General features: G+C 39.8%; 1 pseudogene; it reads left to right on the forward strand.

The window, feature by feature from the left end:
* Window positions 1-18,033, forward strand: part of LOC145390248 (small ribosomal subunit protein uS10m-like) — a 32,634-nt pseudogene extending 14,601 nt beyond the window's left edge.
* Window positions 18,034-21,521: the final 3,488 nt, after the last annotated feature.

The raw sequence follows: 21,521 nt of genomic DNA on the forward strand, positions 1-21,521 counted from the left end.
AATGTCTAGTGTGATTAGGATTGTTCTGTGTGGTGGCCTAGCTGAATTCATGCCATCGAAAACTCTCTGTGTAAGGTCTGTAAGAAGGGTGTTTGTGGAGTGTAGTGGCCTAAAGCCATGATGTGACTGGGCTAGGGGAATGTGAGGTGTGACTTGTTGTACTATCAGTCGTTCAGTGACTTAAGAAGGGGTGCAGAGGAGTGTGATGGGGCGATGTGACGAGGGTAACGTGGAGTCTTTGTTGGGTTTAGGGTTAGTGATGATATTGCCATGCTTCAAGATGTTGGGTATTATGTTGTGTGAGTAGCTGTTGTTTGATATGTTGGCGAGTGCTTGTATGCCTTGTGGTCATAGGTGTTTAAGGTGAATGTTGCTTATGTTGTCTGGTCCACCGGCAGATGAGTGCTTGAGGTTGTTAATGACGTGCTTCGTCTGGTTATAAGTGAAAGGTGCGTAGTCTGAGTTTGTGGGGAACTGTCGCTTACGTCGGATGATACGCCGGTCTTTGGGATGGTGGTTTAGATGGCTGACTTGTGAAAAGTGATTGATGACAGTGCTTGTTGTTTGAGGGTATGGTGTCTCTTTGTTGTGGTTACGTATATATGTATGTATGCAAGAATGTATGCATGTATGTAATCATGTATCTATGAATGTGTATGTAGTTTTACCGATAAGAAAATAGAAAAATATACATATATGTAATATGTGTACTCGCTGCAGAGAGTATCGGTGCACTGTGGGTCCGATGTCATCGGGAATGATTCGACCATGTGGCAGTGATAGCCCGTTAAGACCTGTATATATTATAACATTTACGGCCATTGCCTACTCATTATGAAGGACATAAGAGGTATCTGATACAGCAGTTATCTATTGTTAGAGATGCCTGCGTGTGAGAGGACAGAATCGCAATTTCCAGTTTCCTTTGTTCAGTGTGTCATAATATTCAACACATATTCTGCACCGATACTTTCTGGAGCGAGTGTACATGTTGTAATGACACAATACACATGTATCAATAAATTCACATACAAAATGCATTACAGTACATAACATATATATGTATCATTAGCATAAACCTGAAAACGCACGTACAATAAATGCCAACTATCATTCACTCAGGGTAGACGGCTGCGTTCGCTGGACAGCCATGTTGACATTCCATGATTGTTCAACAAGGGTTAATTGGGGCCTTGTTGCCCCTAATTCACAATGCAATACAAATGACTCCAATTCCACTAATTTGTTATAGTTCCTGTTTAGAATTTAGTCCAAACTAGTACTAATGGCACCATTTCTTTACGATTTTTGGGTAAATATATCAAGGATGACTTATTTTTACATTTCCATATGGTTTAATTTGTACTGATAAAATGTAGTCTTGTATTTTTGGTATAATTTTCTTCCCTAGGGTTAACTCTGGTTAGCCTATGTATGTATGTATGTCATGTGCACATGATCCATTACCTATGGTTACGTGTATACCTATGTATGCATGTACGTAGTCATGTGCACATAATGATCCATTGCTTACGTGTGTATCTATCTATATGTATGTCATGTGCACATAATGATCCATTGACTTCGGTTGTCTCTATATATGCATGTACGTATTTATATGTAGTCATGTGCATATGATCCAATAACTTTATGTACGTATGTACGAACCGCACATAATGATCCACTGACTGGTTACGTCTGTATGTATCTAAGTAGTGTATAACGATCCATTACCCCTGGTTAGGTATGTATGTACGTATGCAGTGTCATGTGCACATAATCCATTACTTTGGGTTACTTATGTCATGTGCATATGACCTTTGGTTACGTACATATGTACGTAAATATGTATGTATGTAGTCATGTACACTTAGTGATCCATTACCTTTGGCCACGTATGTATGTATGTGGGTAGGTAGTCATTGTACATAACGATCCATTACCTTTGGTTACGAATGAATGTATACTGTATATGTATGTAGTGTCATGTGCACATAAGCCATTAAGCTGATAAGGGCGATAACCTTATAACCTTATATTTGTCACTTTAGATAAGTACAAGCAATATGCGCAAATTAGACATCAGGAATGACTAATGAACTCAGTAATAGCTCACTGTGGCACGACGATAACAAGCCACTCCATTGGCCAGTTCTTGACGCCCATTACACACATAATTAACCGTAAAAAGTTATTTAAATGAAGCATGACAACAAATATTTCATATTATTTCATAACACAGTTTGTATAGTTTTTAAGAATTACTACATTCAGACGAGAGTAAGCCAGCCTGAGTCAGACACGTAATGAGCTATGTTTCGAAACGGTAGCACGCTGGACCCCTGAGTGCAGAGCCACGACGCTACTCAGTTGTCAGTGAGATGTGCACCACAGCACGACGAGGTGATGGAGCGGGTGGCCTCGTGTCATCTGTCCGCAGTTGTACGTTGTCGTTGTTTAAAGGCTCCAACATGCTTGCATGTGTCGGCCTTGGTGACAAACATACATACATAACCAGTTAATTGACCATTATGCACACGTGACACTACATACATACATATACATACATACGTAACCAAAGTTAATGGCTCATTATGTGCACATGACACTACATACATACATACATATACATACATGCATACGTAACCACACTACATACATACATATACATACATGCATACGTAACCACACTACATACATACATATACATACATGCATACGTAACTACACTACATACATACATATACATACATGCATACGTAACCACACTACATACATACATATACATACATGCATACGTAACTACACTACATACATACATATACATACATGCATACGTAACTACACTACATACATACATATACATACATGCATACGTAACCACACTACATACATACATGCATACGTAACTACACTACATACATACATATACATACATGCATACGTAACCACACTACATACATACATATACATACATGCATACGTAACTACACTACATACATACATATACATACATGCATACGTAACTACACTACATACATACATATACATACATGCATACGTAACCACACTACATACATACATATACATACATGCATACGTAACTACACTACATACATACATATACATACATGCATACGTAACTACACTACATACATACATATACATACATGCATACGTAACTACACTACATACATACATATACATACATGCATACGTAACTACACTACATACATACATATACATACATGCATACGTAACCACACTACATACATACATATACATACATGCATACGTAACTACACTACATACATACATATACATACATGCATACGTAACTACACTACATACATACATATACATACATGCATACGTAACTACACTACATACATACATATACATACATGCATACGTAACTACACTACATACATACATATACATACATGCATACGTAACTACACTACATACCTACATATACATACATGCATACGTAACCACACTACATACCTACATATACATACATGCATACGTAACCACACTACATACATACATATACATACATGCATACGTAACTACACTACATACATACATATACATACATGCATACGTAACTACACTACATACATACATATACATACATGCATACGTAACCACACTACATACATACATATACATACATGCATACGTAACCACACTACATACATACATATACATACATGCATACGTAACCAAAGTTAATGGCTCATTATGTGCACATGACACTACATACATTTGTACATACATACGTAACCAAAGGTAATGGATCGTTATGTACACATGACCCTACCTACATACATACATAACCACCAAAGTCAGTGGATAAATATGTACACATGACACTAAATACGTATGTGCGTATATACATGTATACATCATACATACCGGTACGTGACCAAAGGTAATGGATCATTATGTACACATGACTACATATATACATACATATACACATAATCAAAGGAAATGGATCATTATGTACACATGACTACATACATATTTACATACATACGTAACCAAAGGTAATGAGTCTCCATAAGTAACCAAAAGTAATGGATTTGGTGCACATGACACTGCATACATACGTACATACATAACCATGTGCACATGATTTATTAACTCTGGCTACGTTTGAATGTATGTGTGTACTACAGGTGTTGAGGACATCACTCATGGTGCCAAACTTGGTGAAATGGAGTATATATAGTAACACATTCTGATCTTTTGAATACGTTAAAAACACATTCTGATCTTTGAGTAACACATTATTAACATTTTCCGATCTTTTCAGTAACAAATTATTAACATATTACTTTGAGTGACATTATTAACACATTCCGATCACTGAGTAACACATCAACACATTCCAGTCTTTTCAGTAACATAGTGACACATCCCAGTCTTTTCAGTAACACACCTGTAAAACGTTCTGATCCTTTCAGTAACAGTATATATTAACACATTGATCTTTTGAGTAACACAGTAAGGTACAGTACAAGTAACATGCTAGTAACACATTCTGATCTCTGAATAACACTAATAACACACGCCGATCTCCTGAGTAGCACTGTCGTAACACACTGTTCTTCTGCCCCCATCTGCATAACACACTCCAACACGTAATCATGTACCTGTAAGTGATGGGAACAATTAGTCGGGTAGGGGCAAGTATATACTGACGCTGTTTTCAGAAGAGTAAACCCCCGCTTTCCCAAACCCCACTAGACCAGATACCAGGTTTAAACTCCCACATACATGTACTGAAGCTGTTTTTACTACACTAAACCCTCGCTACACCAGACATGGGATTTAATGGACGCTTTGAGATCCCTGGACAAACCATTGTACATACCAGATATCCTGTTAAATGGGACAAACCAAGTGGACCAACTGAACGACTCTGGGCCCACCGCACACATTTTTATCATTTAACATACACTACCAATGACATGGGACGTAGGACACACTGATGCTGGTGGCGGTTCTTCCCTAGTCATGAAGAAGAGCAATGCAAGGGTGTGAAATTATGGGCCAAGTCAGTGTAAAATGGAAATAGTTTTCATTTTTTTGTACTAGAACCTGCTACTTCACGAATTTTCTTTTATGTGTTTGAAATCCCAGAGGGGGGACCATCAGACCTACCAGATTATCAGCTTCATCAGGCTGGAAAGAATGTAAAGCAGTAGTACTGTCCTATTCTGGCACTAAGCTACATGAAATTAATAGAATGCAAAAGGACAACAAACTGGGCAAAGTTAAGAGTACATTAGCTGCAAACGGAAAGTGTCCCCAGTAATTACAGCAAGTGAACATTTGTTACTTATTATTATTATATTTTTGTTACATGATCGCGAAACATAACCATTAAAAACCGCCTTACACCTATTTACCTCCTGCAACATATTTATTATCAGCAACTAGCACTGGCACACTTAATGCTAACAACTAGTTGGAGGGATGAAGCTATGTAGGAGAGGGCAGGCACATTGCAGGGACAGGGCGACGTGAGCGGAGGATGAGTTGGAGAGGGGACAGCCAAATGGCACAGGACAGGGCGACGTGGAGGTCTCTGTGCCCATCCTCTACGCCTCCGGGATTAAGGTGCCTGGCAATAAATAAGATAATGTCAGAAAATCAGCTGCAAGTAGACAAAAAGTGTCATTGGAAAAGGATAACATTTCAAAAATTCCTATCAATGGCAGAGAACTATTAACTATCCAAAAACAACAAAATTTCCCTAAAGAACAAATCCTAGTTATCTTATTAACTTATAGATTAGTAAGTAGAATAATGGGAGTAAATTAAAGTGACAAAAAAGGCCAATTCAGAGCAGGAATTTCTTGTCTAAAACTTTAGGTACAAACCCTCAAAAACCGACAGCCATTAATCATATAAAACAGCAAATTCCTTTACCATACTGTTATTTTAGTTACCTCCACCAACTTATCTAACATTAATAAGTATAATAAATTGTGTAAATAGCCTGTGATGAGGAAAAAACAAAGTTATCTCAGAATACTTGCTACGGCAACGTCCTTTGGTATCTGGTCTCACAATATAACCACTCATCAACCTATCTATCTATCTATTGCCAGACGCCATAATCCCGTACGGGGTGGCCATTTGACTCTGAGTTATTTGTTTTACAGGGAGGGGCACTAACCCTCCACCAACCCACTTGACACGTAGGGAGCACGTATGGTTTGGTTATATGGTTACCATCCAGTGTTGCACGGCTGGATTAAGCATGTGGGAGGCCCGGGGCCCGCTTGGAAGGGAGGCCCCCTTTCCAACTCCCCCAGTGGCATACACCACAGACTGGTAACCTAAATCCTAATATATAAATAGGACACTTTTAGTTAGGAAATACTGAACGGGGACTATTCATCCAATGCTGTAATATGTAATGCATAAACACGAAATGAAATGAACACAAGTTGCTCTGGTGGGAGGCCCCCTCTTGGTGGGTGGCCTGGGGCCCGGGCCCCTTGGGCCCCCCCCCCCTTAATCCGGCGGTGCAGTGTTGTAAATAGTTTCTTGGCTTGCAGGAAACCATTTGACTTGTCACTCAATGTACAGCCACCTGTAACGAAAAGAAAAGCATTAAGTAGTGACAGGAAAGATGGGAGAAATAGGAAGAGAGGAAGGCAGGCACAGAAAAAGAATGATAAAGGCTAAGGAAGAAGTAGGCAGCATTACATCAAGTGAGTGGATGATGGTCGCCACCACCTACCACTAAATAACTATAGGCCTACTGTTTTTACACTAACTTGGCTGAGATATGTGTCCTTTGCAGCATATTTCACACAGCTTAATGATAGAAAAAGACAATTCTACGGCTCTACATCCATTCCATAGCACTTCTTCGTGACTGGCACCGTATTCTTGGGTTAATCTCTCGTTAAAACCCAGTATTCAAGGCGGAGATGTGACAATTTTAGGACAAGTTATGGTACAAAGGGTATAATCACTTAAATACCCTAACCATACTCACCTCTTTCTTACCTCCATTAACTGATTTCACAATAGCTGAATACACAAGCTGTGCCAGTCAGTAGGTAAAAGGAGGAATTAGAGATGGGGACTTAACAACTTTCTTAGACTTCACCTCACAATAGCACCAATTATATCCTCAATCAATCCTAATTTCCACTTACTTATAATTACCAGTACACAGAAACGTGTTCATAAAATAGCTGCAACTAGAACAAACTTAAAATCTATCTATTCCTGTCAATAATTTATCACAAAACACCAATTTCTTTACCATACTCTCATCTTCCTTACCCCTATTATATAACTTATTTAACATGAATAACAGAAAAAGGTGAATAAAGAGGCTGTAACAAGGTAGAAAAATGGATCAGGATATCAAGATAACTTTCATCACCTCACAGTAACACAATTTCATCTTAAAACATAAAAATTCCCTTAACATTTATATCCTAGTTATCTCCATTTGCTTATCTAACACTAGCAGGCATATTATTGTACATAAATTACCCGCAAGAAGTCAATATATACAGACTTATAGGTGGATAATTATCTACACTTTCTTACATTTATTCTCATAAAAACACGAAGATTTCCTTAACTGAAATCTAAGAGTGTTTCCCAAACTTTAACATCTGCCGGAACGCTTCTCAATCGCTGTTGCTTCTTGGCGCGCGCGGGAAAACACACAATTTGTCATTTCTTGGCGCGCGAAAACACACACAATCGCTGTTGCTTCTTGGCGCGCGCGGGAAAACACACACAATTTGTCGCTTCTTGGCGCGCGCGGGAAAACACACACACACACACACTTAATGATGTGAATCAACTGAAAATCATTGCATAGCTTCGTCATTCTTACAGTCTTCAGTGTGATGTATGGGCTTGCTTTTGGTGACAAAGACTATCTGAAAGGATGCTTCTTAGTTGCAGGCGCTTTATCAGGTTCTACATCCAACTTGTGTATTTGTTTTTAGTGGCAATATAGCGTGAGAAACCAGCTTCACACCTATACGGTGTTGCAAATGGCATCAGATGTTTCATTGCTCGTTTTGTAATATCAGGATACTCGTGCAAGAGCTTTGCCCAAAAGGTATGCAGCGAGTCTTTATCAAATGTTGTTCTGAGCGTTTGATCTATTAAAATTTCAATCAGCTGCTAATTTTCCTTCACAGACAGGGTTTGTCCTATTACAGAACCAGAATCCATAAATGGACAGAGGGTCTGCCTGCCTGAGAAATTATTCCCTCAAAGTATATATTATTTAATTGCTTTAAATGGTGAACAATGCATTCTCCTGAACTTCCATCCAACTGCAAGGAATGTTTAGTCAGGAACAGATGAAGAGTTGGAAAACATTCACTTTGTTTTGCCTTTGCACAATCAACCTAAAAGTTTACTTTGAGAAGATTCAATTTTGTCCTGAACCTTCAGTATGTCACATCTGAGCCTTGCAATGACAAGTGCAGTTCATTTAGTTTTAAAAACATCTGTACAGTAAGATAGCCGTTTCACTGACCAGACTTCGTCACTATTTAACAGAGAAAAGCTGTTTCCTGTAAGAAATTTTCTAATCTCATCTTTCGTATCACACACACGTGAAAGAATTTTGCCGCGGGATAACCAGCGCACCTCCGTGTGCAGTAACTAAGCACTATGACTGGGCCCCATCTCCTAGCAGTGCCGTACGCAGCTGCGAATTTCGTGGTCTAGCTCTGATGAAATTTACCACCTTGAATACCTCATCCAGCATAACTTTAGTTCGCATGGCATCTTCATTACTGCAAGTGCACGTCTATTAAGGCAAGTGTCTGCCTGATGGAGCAACGTTTCTAATAAGAGCCAAAACACCTTTTACTGGGCCTGTCATTGCTTTTGCACCATCAGTGCAAACGGCTGTTATCTAATTATACTAAGTAGATAAACGTAAGTCAATTACCTGTATCCTGTATATGGGAAGGAAGGGAACTGGTGCGGTGCAGCATCCTTGCCGGGACGAAATACAGGTTTCTCCCTTCAGATGGGGACGTAACCTGAAAAGCAGTCAACAATTTTACACCATAAAACAATAAAACTTCCTGACCATTCTAACCTCTAAACAATATTAACTTGTCTAAATTTAACAAGTGCAATAATGTAGCTAACTTGGTTGAAAATGGTTGAAATCAAAGCCAAGTACGTGGGACGCCGGCCACTTTGGCATCTGTTCACGTGAGACGCCGGCCTCTTAGGCGTCTGTTCACTCCATCACCATTTACCATCTCAAAACACCAATAACCCTTATGATACCTAATTCAAAGTTATCTCCATTACCTTTACTAAAACTAGTAACAGGAATAAAGGGGGCAAAACATGTGTAAGTAGTCAAAAACTTGAATTAGGACGGATACTTACGAAGCCAATTCTTCGGCGTCCCCAGCCCCCAATCTCATCAATTATCTGAAAAGCGTCACCATTAAACTATTTCCCTACCATACTCACCTCCAAGTGATCACCAATAGCCTACCTAAAATCAGTAAATAAAGTAATGCTTGCAAATTAACTGTGACTAATAAAAGAAGGTGAATTAAAGTCGGATGCTTACCACGCTGTCCTCTTCTCTCAAAATGGCGTCGGGATCTGCTTGGCATTCATAAAATGTCCATTAGCAACTTACTATTAACCGAAAAAGACTTGTTTGGTCTAATTTTTTCCAGTTTAATATTTCCCAACCTTGGTTGCAGTGAAAGAAAAATATAAAAAGATAAAACATTCTTATCCACGCGCACCTGCTGAATTTTGGCGCCAACCCGCCGATTTCAAAAGCTCAAAGTTTGCTTTACTCATTTCACTTTAAACAGCCCAAAACTGCCATCTGTATATCTAGACCGATGAGTCTCAGTTTTCTGGTGAAGACCCTCTGTCCACTTGCTGAATTTCACCAATTTTGTGTGGAGACCACAGCTGAGACGGGTACTCCAGTTTAGGGAGGACCAGGGTCTTCCAAATTGGTAATAGATGATCATTCTTACATTTTTTTTCTTTTCTTTAATCTAACGTAATTCTCAGGATGATAATTCTTGCATTTTTCTTATCTAATGTAACAATCTACGCTAATCTACCATTAACAACCCACACTAATCTAACCTAACTGAACCTACACTAATCTAACCTAACTGAACCTACACTAATCTGACATAACCCTTTCGCTGCGCTTTATGACTATAGTCCTATGAATTATTCCCTTTCACTTCAGAATACGAGTGTAGTCGACGGACATCAGGAAACGATTTGAACTGACCGCGGTTTACTGCCACGGGGTCCCGTTCGTGCCCGGGCCCTCAGACGGGTGGTGGTTAGTACTACTGGCGAGGATGAGGTTGCAATGATGTGCTCGTGGCTACACTTTGTATTTTCTGTGCCGACTCAAGCTGCATGCAAGAGGATAATGAGTAATCGAGGAAGAAGAGACACAGAGGCTAGATAGCAGGAAGGAAGGAAATGAAGAAAATATGGAACCCACACAACGTAGGAGGTACAACAACGCGGATTCATAAACATTTGTGACATCATCATCCTGGTGCATTGTGGGTTAGCGCGCGGAGTGTGAGTGTTTTGGTTTGGTACGTGGGTGAATATTTTCAGATTCTGGAGACTTATACGTGGTGTGTGTACTTGTCTCGTAACGAATAACAATGCCACACTTTTGCTGCATTGTCGGCTGTGGAAATAAGACCAATAAGCACCCCAGTCTCTTCTTTTTATGGTATACTGAAGATCCCAACTGCAGAGGAGAAAATTATGGTGGTGAGTTGGAAATGCATTTTTTGGCTGGCTGTGAGCTGGAGAAATGGGTGCATGTAGAGGTAGGGAAATGTGCTAAAAGGTGATGAATGGGAATAAAAGGGAGAAATGAATGGGTGGATAAGGTAATTGGAAAAGTGAGGTGGCTGGCTTGGTGTTAGGTGTGGTGATTTTGGGTTCGGTTTTTCAAGATCTGAATTTCTGGTGGGTGGAAGGTGGTGTAAGATTAATGAATAGGAATGTAGTGCAGAAAAAAGTGTACCAGGAAAGGAAAAGAATGGTAGATGAAGAGAAGGTTATGTTGGGGTTACGATTGTGTGTGTGTTGTGGGAATGGTGAGCTTGAAAAAGCATTTTTTATTTTTTAGACCTGTGGCAGGGTGTTGGCTGCTTGTAGTGGTGGGAGAATAGGTAGAATGGGTAGTAATAAAGGTAAAAAAGATTAGAAAAGGTGGAAGAGTGCAGTAGGATGAGTATTTGGCTGAAATGGGGTAGAATGGGTACTGTCGATTCATGGGTTCGGGTTATTGGCAGGAAACTAAAGTTGTTGTGGTGGGGGACAGAAGCATTTGTAAATATTGTTGAATGAATGGAGGGGTGGGACAGGTGGTGGTGCACCCAAAAAGGTGATAGTTGAGGGGAAGGATGTGTAACTGTTATGGAGAATTGGATTTTGTGTTCAGAAATGCCAACTACTGTAAGATAAGAATCATGAATATAAAAACAAATACTGAACTACTATCTAATAACTATAGAAACCACATAATACAGTAGAAGTCCTATTTTTCGGCATCTATGGGACCAGGCTAGTGCCGAAAAATCAAAATTGCCGAATTATCAAAAACCCTACCCACTCAATACCTTATATGTTTCGGTGAACACTATCATCACTACTCATATCATTACAAATGTGCTTGGAGAGAGTACTGTATACTGTTTGATACTGTACAATACTGTAATGAATACAGTACTATACATGAATATGAAAAATAAAGAAATTAGTGAACATACTGTATATAAATGTAATGGTACAGTAGGCCTACAAGTTCACATGCACTTACCTAAACTTATAGTAGGTTCCTTAATTACATATGTACAATAGAAGGGGTTGATTGGACTCTGCTACTGCTGGAAGAAGTCCCCAGCAGTAGAGGGTCCTCATGGAGAATTTCAAGACTGACGAAAAAAATCGGAAAATCTGCTGAATGATCAGAGATTTTCGTAAATGGGACTATTTCTCAAAACTGCCGAAATGTCAGATTTGCTGGGGAATTGGATGCCGAAGAATTGGACTTTTACTGTAATATTGTTTGTGTTTTGATATGAATAATATCCAAACAAAAATAATCTTCACCTTGACCAGCTTTGCAGTCACAGTGTGCTGTTACTACCACACCATCATGTGACGTCATGAATGTAGTGCTGCCTACTTCTTCCTTAGCCATTATCATTCATTTTCTGTGCCTGCCCTCCTCTTTTCCTATATTTCCCATCTTTCCTGTCACTTCTTGTTGCTCTTCTTTCCTTTACAGGTGGCTTTACATTGAGTGACAAGCCAAATGGTTTCCTGTAAGCCAAGAAACCATTTACAACACTGGGTGGCAACCATATAACCAACCCATACGTTCTCCCTACGTGTCAACAAGTGGGTTGGTGGAGGGTTAGTGCCCCTCCCCGTAAAACCAATAACTCAAAGTCAAATGGCCACCCCTTACAGGATTATGGTGTCTGGCAATAGATAGATAGATAGACCATTCAGACCTAGCTGTCTCTGATTGTGTACGACACTACGGCAAAACGATGATCTGTATTTAACGATCTTTGTTCGGTAAAAGCCATGACACCTGGGAAATTGCCGAACAGCATGGTGTTTTGCTTTAATGAACTATCGGCTTTAACATCAGGGGTCTGGTACCAGTTAGTTCATTAAATCGAGGGTGTGCAGCACTGTATACAGTATATATATACTGTATACCATCTTCATCATCCTGTATACAGTAGAACCCCGGAATTCGTACACAATTCTTTCCTGGAGGCTGTACGAGTTGCGAATTGTTTGAAAACCGAATCATTTTTTTCCATAAGAAACAATGTATTTTGCATTAATCTGTACATAAAACCTTTAAAATAAAGACATATACCCTGTAGATTATATACATAAAAATTTCACTGCATCTTACCAGTCCTGAGGAGAGCTGATGGCTTAAGTGGATGCATATGGAGAGGAGGAGGAGGGGTTTTAGTTTTTGGAAGGGGAGTCACCTTCCATGAAAACTGTAGGAAACTGCCCTTCTGGTGTTTTTTCTCTTTTCTGTCTCTTTGGACGAGGAGATGCTTGGGGCTGGGGAGATGCTTGGGGTTGGGGCATTTCTGTTCTCACTGCTTTCCTTTTAGCTCCAGCTGACTCACTGATCTTCTTAGGGCCCATGATTATGTACATTTTTCCAACGAAAATATGTAATTTGTCACAGTGTTTAATGGAGCTTGTATGACTGATGCATAGCTGTCGGAAGACAAAGCGAGGAAGGACACTACCCAGCTTGTGGTAAGCACAGGCTGGTCTACAGTATGTCTGCCATAACTTAGCTTCTTTCCACTTCATTGCAAAGTAAGACAGTATACGTAACTAAGGTTGTACAGCCCTTCCATAGCACTTCTTTGTAACTAGCACCATAATCTAGTGTTAATCTCTTGTTACAGCTTATTTTTCTATAACAGCAATAGTATGGTTCTACACCATTTCCATAGCACTTTATTATGACTTGCTCCATATTCAATTGTTAATCTCATGATACTGATCAAAATGCAAGATGGAGATGGCAGTTTTAGGCCAAGATAAGATAGGCAGAATACATATAGGCCTGGTTAGAGTGAATAAGCAAAGTTGCACTGAGTAAGAATAACAAAAGTTCATAATTCTATCACCTTTGTACTTATTATTTCCTTGTTTCTGGATCCTACATAACCCTGTCTTTAAGTGGAAAAAAGGGCCAAGAAGATGGTAATGATGATTGTGATTTTAATGGTGATGATGATGCTGATGTTTCTCCCAAAAGAGAATAATATATGAGAATAATAATTTCTTTCTGATCACCTTTAGCATCTTCCAATATCTTTAGCATCTTCCAGTACTGTATGATAGACAGCATATGAATATTGCCATTTGATTATGGTCTCGTCAGCTTAGGAGACTTCCTGGTACTCATACTCATTTATTTAATTTGCACAGTACATTACACTCAAATATACAGTGGTATTGTAATAACCGAACTGAAACTTAACAAATTAATCACTGGTCTGACCAAGATTCGATCTCAGACCCTCGTGCTTGATACACGCACACGTTACCACTGAGCCAAAGACAGGGTCCCCTCTTTGCATCTAGGCAGTGCGGGCTTTTATACACCCCGTTACAGTATGTCATTCATGTCTTTATTATTGATGTATACTGCTTACATAACATAAAGAATATTGATGTCTTTTTTTCAAAAGTGAACTAGTAAGGAAGAGGTGCTAAAAGGCATCCCAAGCTGATAATACAGTACTGCCCTTGTGGCCACAGTCTTGTGGGCTTAAGAGACTTTTTGACATCTCTGTCAGCCTAATGTTCTCTTTTATGTTTTATAATTTTAATATGGATATTGTTTGCATACAAGACAGTGTGAAGATGCTCTGTTTAGCTGTTAGTTATACCATAAAATTATTCCCTTGTACAAAGGAAAAGGGGAAAAAGAAGTGTGTGGTAATCATAGGGGCATTTGTCTTCTTAGTATAATAGGAAAAGTGTATGGTAGGATACTTATAGACAGAGTTAGAGAAAGAACAGGGAAATTATGAGAGAAGGGGGTGTGAGTTGAGAGCGTGGCAGTGAAATGGCGGGGGACAGGGCGACTTGGAGGCGATTTGTTTTTGGCCACCCTAAACGGGATTGAGGCGTCTGGCAATAGATAGATAGATAGATTTCTGTAAATCACAGAGTTAATCAAGTAAGTAATGACAATCCTGCATATAACCAGAGTTTGCAGATGTATGTCATTGTGTTGTAAGTGTACAGTATAGCACTGTACTATGTTTTTTGGCTTAATTTTTCCAGTTGGATACAATATTTTGTATATATGCTGTACAGTATATCAGGCATGTTTAATTATGAATGACTGTGTATGACAAGACTTATGTAACTACCCTGTACTGGTGTGTGACAAGAAAAAGATGTTGATCAGTAGTTACGGTACCAGCTTTTCCTCTTAACACCTTTGGTCAGGTGACATTTTTATTGTATTCTTGCTAAAACTAGACAAATTTATTAATGCAGCATATTTTAACCTTTGGCAAAGGGCTGAAGGTATACGTTGTTTGCCTTCCACTGTGAAAAAGTGTTGCCTTGGCTAAATAACATCATCTAGGGCTAGCAGAAACATAAAGTACATCACTGGAGTGAAAGTGTTAATAGGTAATGATATTATTGCAGGTTGTGGATGATGGTGAGCCTGACCGTCTGTATAGCGTAATTGATGTGGAGTGCCGAGGACATGACCCAGCGGTGCTACCATCATACCTCACCTTCCTCTCCACCGCTGCATCTCACCTCGGAAGTACAGTTCAGGACATGTTAGTTCAACCTACTTTTTGTCTTATTAACCATATGTGACACATCAGGCTTTAAATATGAGATGTAGTTGGGGTTTATTGCATACAGAATACCATTCAAGTGTGAGTGATATAATGACTCTTGCTTTAATTATCTAAATTAATTAGCCCATCCCAGGCCCCTGTGCTCCTGATGGGGGAGGAGAAGATTGCATAACAGAGACATAGGTGGGTGGAGGGTTGGTCTTACTACTTTTCCACCCCTCTCTTGGCATCTCCTCATTCCAAGTGTTCCATAGCATCTCCAATTTCATATCATTTATAATTCATTGCAGCTTCTCCATCCATCCATTATGTTAAGGATCATACCTTACCCTAGCCATGTGGGAAAAAAGGTCAGTCATCATCATCATCCGGACCTCCTTTCCCACCCTAGGGCAGAGTGCACAGTAACAACGTCCAGACAGGCCAAATTTGCCCGATCCAATGGGCCACGCTTCGATTCGCTCACCATTCAAGCCCCGATATCCTGGCTCTATCTGATATGTCAAAAACATTATGTAAATGAACTACGTCATATGTGCTTAAGTTGCAAAAATATCAGTGCAGTTTTTTTTAAGCAATCCTTTGGTGAACATAAAAAGTTGATAAATACCAACTTCCATGAATAACATCCAAAGAAACACTGGAGAATGAGGAAGCAAAACTCAGAGCCCCTAAACACACACATTCTCTCTCTCTCTCTCTCTCTCTCTCTCTCTTTATGTCCCCATTGTCTTGACACTGTGACCCTCTTTTACTTAGGCTCATTCTATCTATTGCCAGACACCATAATCCCGTAAAGGGTGGCCATTTGACACTGAGTTAGTTGTTTTACAGGGAGGGGCACCAACCCTCCACCAACCCACTTGTTGACACGTAGGGAGCACGTATGGTTTGGTTATATGGTTACCACCCAGCGTTGTAAATGGTTTCTTGGCTTACAGGAAACCATTTGGCTTGTCACTCAATGTAAAGCCACCTGTAAAGGAAAGAAAAGGCATAAGAAGTGACAGGAAAGAAAGGAGAAATAGGAAGAGAGGAGGGCAGGCACAGAAAAAGAATGATAAAAGCTAAGGAAGTAAGCAGCACTACATCAAGTGAGTGGATGATGGTCGCCACCACCTACCTTCCTGTTAATCATAAGTCCACTTCATTGTCTTCCACCCCAAGCCTCATTTATACGTAACCTTTCCATATGGCTTCGTCCTTTTATAGTTTGTTCTTGTTACCTTCAGATGGTTTTATTCAACATGGTAAACATATCTCTACCAACCCCCATCCTAAATCTTGCCCTAGCTGAATGTAAATGTCTTTAGGCAGAAGAAATACTGTAATACAAAAAATATGTAATCGTAGAGACTTGGTGACTAATTTTTACACACCTTCATTGTCTTTGTAACATTTTCTGGGTAGTGGATAAAGGTTGTTAGCTAAAGATAGGCAGTAGATTAGTCTTATACCTACCTTATTCAGTAGCATTGTAATTGTGGCAGTATCACCATCATTTTAGAGCAGTTTTTTTGCATTCACATAGGGTGGGAAAATGTTTAAGAAGGCTGTTGCATCTGTTTTGTGCCAAGGAGAAAGAAATCTTGAGGTAGAATTATAGGCATAAATATTGATACATTTCAATACTATAAATCAGTAGGATAAATAATGAGGTTAGTGAACAGTGAGTTTTAAAACCCAGTGGTGCAATCTGTGGTGCCCAGCAAAGTTTCAGAATGTTATGGTGGGGTCACCTAACCGTTTGACGAAAGAGTGAAGTGGTAATTTCATCTGCAGTTGTACATTCTCCCCTTACATGATATAAGAGGAATGAGGTTGTTCAAAACACAGGTGTTGGGTGGTGAGCGTGTCGTATCTCTACACAGGGACAAAGGGAGAGAGGGCACAGTACTTCCAAACTCCTACTCTCACCTCTTTTGGTAGCTTCTTGTGAAACATGTGGAATTCATTGGTGGCATTTAGTCTCCTTTATCCCTAGGTTAAAAAAAAAAGTTTCAGTAATTACAGACTTGAAAACTCAGCTTCTCCCCACCAAGGCTGTAAGCCATAAGACAAAAGTTGAATCCTCTGTGTTGTTGTTGTTGTTGTTGTGAACTTGTGACCCCAGGTTTATCTGAATGTGATCTGGGTGGACTGTAGATTGAAACTGGATTTCTCTTACAGTTCACCATCCTCTTTTAGGGGGATTGGGATGGAGTTGAGAATGTTTGAATAACCAGGCAGTTTTTGCTATGTCAGTTCCACCATGTGAAGGTATCCAGCTGCAGGATCAAGCCTCCCTGTTTAACTGAAATATAGTTTAAGAAATATCTGTATGCCTTTCCACAAGTAACTCTATAGCCCAATAGAGAAAAATATAAATCAGTATAAAAGCTTATATCTTTCACAGAGCTTGGCCCACAAAGCACATAAAACGGTGGACATTACTGAAGTCGGTGCACATCCACAAGAAACACCGAGTGCAGTATGAAGCCAGAACCCATTTCCTCACTTTATCACTCCCGCGCCTCACACAGTCTACTGCTACACCTACCTTGAGTATATCCAGCGTAATCTTCCAGAGGGTGTCGCTATGAAAGTTACCAGGGTGAGAACCATTTAAGCGTATTGTTGAAATTTGAATGTTTGATGAATGAAAGCCAGGGTGGTTGTGAACATTGTGCATCTGAGCTGAAGGTCAGGAATCATTATGCAATAAGTCCCCATTCCTGCCCCCCTACCAAGTCCAAGTAAATTACATCTGGTGGTGCAATTAGTAGAGTGCCCTGGTCAGAGCATATTGTGGCATATGCTGTGGTTGAAGTCCAGGAGATGGCCAGGGGTTTTTCTGTCATGTTGAGGCACCAGGGGCTCTGGTCTGAATTAATGGTAGCCTAATCTCAGGTCCCTACACTTGGATGAAGGCAAAATGGGATTTGTCATTTTCTTCTAGTCGTGGGGGGATTATGATTGAAGAGTTGAGAGGAAGGATGGGACTGGAGTGCATTGGTGTTGTGATGAGGAGGGATGGATTGAGATGGTTTGGGCATGGGGAGTGGATGGAGAATGACAGTTGGGTGGGGAAGGTGAGAAGAGTGAACATCTGATGTAGGGTTGTAAGAGGCAGACCGAAAAAGACCGGGGATGAGGTAATTGAGTGTGACCCCAGGGATAAGGGACTGCATAGCGAGGCACTACCCAACCCAACATTGTAAATGGTTTCTTGGTTCACAAGAAACCATTTGGCCTGTCACGTAGTGTAGAGAGACCCGAAGGCAGTACTTCACTGAGTGAGTGGATGATGGGTGCTCCCATCTGTCGTGTAAGAAAATATTATTTGGTAATGAAATTGCTGGGCATTGGAGTGCATAGCTATGGAGCGTCAGGTGCCATGTCATGAACTTTAGAGTTATGAAGTGAAGCCAGTAAACAATACATACCAGAGTGCACTAAATTAGCAGAATCATTTCAAAAATTGAAATGTGTTTTATGACATTGTTTGATTTCTATTGAGGGTTCTCTTTTTGAAATGTTTGTTGCAAATTCCTGAGCTGTCTGTTACTGTACTTAGTAACTATCCTGCCTCCTAATGTAGTAAGTGAGTTGTTTATGACAGAAAAATTGTAGAGAACCCCCCCCCCTCCACAGTTCAGCCAGACAATGTAAAACATATTTTGAAAATTGTATTTGATTGTCGGCTGAAACTTAATGCAGTACTTCCTGAGTAGCGTTGTTAATTATAAGGTGTCATGTTTTGTTATTTTTTACATTTCTAGGATCCTGCCTACCATTTTGGTGGTGGGAAATACAGTTAGGATGAGGATACATTTCTAGGCATAAGGAAGTCCTTTTAACATCTTGCAATTTTCCACCCACAACATAAGCCTTTGAGTAGCTGTGGTGAGTGGCAAGGTGTCTGGTGGTTAGAGCATTCCAGTTGGAGTGGCAGCCCTGCATAGGTTTGATCCTTGAGAGGTGACTGGAGACTTTTCAGTCATGTAATACCATCAAGAGATGCAGGCAGGTCATCTGCTCTTAAATATACTGTGCTTAGTAGTCTAACCTCAAGTCCTACACCCCAGAGGTATGGGAAGTATGCTGGTCATCTGCCCTCAAGTATACTTGACTCCAATAGCCTAGCCCCAGGCTCCCTACACCTTGAAGGCATTGATGTATAATTGGCTGTTGTTTTTTTACATTTCTATACTCTAGAATCCTACCCTCCATTTTTGTGATGGGAAATAGGGTCAGGATAATGATGAGGATAAATTTTTATGCATTAAGCATTTTCTTTTTAGCATTATAGAGTGTCTCACCCTAAACAAAACCCTTCAGATAGCTGCGGTGCAGTTGGTGATAAAGATTTGCATCATGTTTCACTCATACTCCTTTACACTGTCCTCAGCTGGCTAGTATTCTTTAACTGTGAGAGCCTTTGTCTGTTTCTGTGCTCAAATAGTTCACCTCTTCTGCTTTCCATTATTCTTGCTGGTTAAAATTCCTAAGATGTGAGATGCTTGGGGTGTTTTTCAGCCTTAATATTACACCTCCTCTGCTTGTCACTTTCTCTTTTTCGCTAATATTCCTTAACTGAGAGTGGCTTGTTATGTTTCTTTGCCCTAATATTTCACCTCTTCATCTTGTCACTTTCCTCAGCAGGTTAGTATTCTTAAGCTGAGAGAGGCTTGTATGTTTCTCTGCCTTAATATTTCACTTCTCCTACTTCTCGCTTTCCTCTGCTGGCTGATATCCTAAACTGTGAGAGTTGTGGTATATTTTTCTGTCTGCACATGTTGCTCTTTTAGTAATGCATCAGGGAGGAAAGTGATGGACATGCCTAAGCGTGAAGGAGATGCAGTGGAAAAGGAGATAGACTTTTGCCCTTGACTGTGCATAAAACCTTGAGATTTTTTAAATATGTAGATTTCTGGGTACAGCTGTGGCTCAGTGGGTTAGAGCGCTCCTCTCTGGCCGAAGGGTCGGAGGATCGAATCCACCCAAGGGTCATTGGTAGACATCAGGAAGGGCATCCAGTCATAAAATGCTACACGCTCCAATCCAAAGTCCTCTACCCAGGGGCAACGCCTTAGCCCTTCGGGGATACCTGGTGTAAAATCAAATTATTTTTTATTTTATTATTCTGGGTACTGTAGAATTCTTTTTAATGTTCAAGAGTTCCATACCGATCAGCAGAATCCTTTGAGTATCATTGGTATAGAATAATGCCTGTTTTTTTCTTTTTAAATATCTGCACATTATAGCCTCTCAGAGTTTACAATCCATAAGCAGAGTTCTTCATGTTGTGCTGGTAAAGGAAAACCTCCACATGTTGTTATTTATACTTTTTAGCATCTTAGGGTTCTGTTCTCTGTGGTTTTTCAGATTTTTAGCACCTCTTCCATAGAAATTTGTTATGCACAGAACACCTTAATGTCCTCTTGTATATTATTGATGCAAATTATGCTGATAGGAAAGCAATATAAATAAAATAAAAAGAGGGATGTGTGTTTGTGTAAAGTGCCAGTTAAATCACTAAGGAAGAGGTGCTGTGAAGAGCCTCTGCCACTGATGATATACCCCTAGAGTTTCTAGCCCTAAGCAGAGTTCTCCAAGTAGCCAAAACATTTTCTTATCTGGTGGTGCTGCATTCCCAGCTGGAAGTACAAGGCAGCACTCACCTTTATCAGGGATCTCACTGCCTGTCCCCCACCACCCTCCTTCCTCACAGTGCAGAGTACATTTATGTGTAGTTGCCATCTTTCTATATGGGACAGTACAGATATGTTTATGTCCACCCTCATAGCTTATGGGGCAAAGTACAGGTGTGTTTATATGGGCCATCTTTCCTCTTGAGGCAGAGTATGTTTATGTCTGCCATCTTTAATTATGGAGAAGAATATATTCTGTATATTTATTTGTACTGTCTTTCATTATGGGGCATAGTAAATGTAGTGTTGTATGATTTTCTATTGATTATTTTTAAAAAATGGTAACAGCAGGTATGTGGTTAGGCCAGACATACTTGCTAGTTTTCTTTGTGTTTTATTAATAATAATAATAATAATACAGTATTTAAAAAAAGGAACGAGCCAAATG

Source organism: Coenobita brevimanus, unplaced genomic scaffold (genome assembly GCF_032717465.1).
Source record: "Coenobita brevimanus isolate Jiangsu-jjx unplaced genomic scaffold, ASM3271746v2 jjx.HiC_scaffold_3709, whole genome shotgun sequence".
Lineage (NCBI taxonomy): Eukaryota > Metazoa > Arthropoda > Malacostraca > Decapoda > Coenobitidae > Coenobita > Coenobita brevimanus.